Source organism: Brassica oleracea, chromosome C4 (assembly GCF_000695525.1).
Source record: "Brassica oleracea var. oleracea cultivar TO1000 chromosome C4, BOL, whole genome shotgun sequence".
Classification (NCBI taxonomy): Eukaryota; Viridiplantae; Streptophyta; class Magnoliopsida; order Brassicales; family Brassicaceae; genus Brassica; species Brassica oleracea.
The window spans coordinates 5159032-5159922 of record NC_027751.1 but is presented as its reverse complement, the minus strand read 5'-3'; positions in this window follow the sequence as shown (position 1 = coordinate 5159922).

The window sequence follows — 891 nt, the reverse complement described above, 5'->3', positions numbered from 1 at the left end:
AACACAACCTCATACTCCCTGATAGACATCTTACCCTGACTTACATGCTCGAACTCGCATTTCTTCCTATCCATAGCTTCCTTCGGAAAGTATTTCCTATCGAACTCTCGAATGAAATCAGCGAAAGTAAGTCTCTCTGGCCCAAAATGGCTCAATCGTATTCCCTCCCACCATATAAGAGCATCTCCACGAAGGTACTGCATAGTCAATCTGAGCGACAACTCTGGTGGACACTCAATAATCTCCAGCTTCCGTTGCAAGGCTAACTTCCAATCATGTGCAGCTACAGCATCCACTGTTCCGCTAAAATGCTCCATCTCCATGTTTCTCATCTGACATGTCAGCCTGTAGAACCTCTCATTATAAACCGGGTAAACATGAGGTCGCGGTGGTGGTGGCGGTAGATCCTGAACACCATGAGCAAACTGCTGAACTGGACCCTGCTGCAGAGGAACCTGTGGAAGGGGAACCTGCTGAATGGGATCCTGATGATCATGCTGAGCTGAAATCTGATGATCCTGTTGGACCTGAACTAGTGGAACTTGCTGAACCTGAATCTGCGGTCCCTGCTGAACGGCAGCCATCTGACGAGCAACCTCCTGAGCAGCTACTCGGGCGGCCTCCTGAGCGGCCTGCCTGGCTGCCTCCTGGGCAATCTGCTGAAGTGCCTCCTGAGCGGCCTGTCTAGCGGCATCCTGAACCATCTGTCTCAATGCATCCTGATCAACTGGTGGAGCCGCGGGTGGTGGAACTGCGTGCTGCTCATGCTCATCTACAACGTCTCTAACGGCTCTGGCGGTCTGAGCACGGGTGGTTCTTCTCCTTGGCGGCATCTAAAAGGAAAGCGAAAAGTTAACTTATGCTGAACTTTGGATACCAACATTTAAGGAG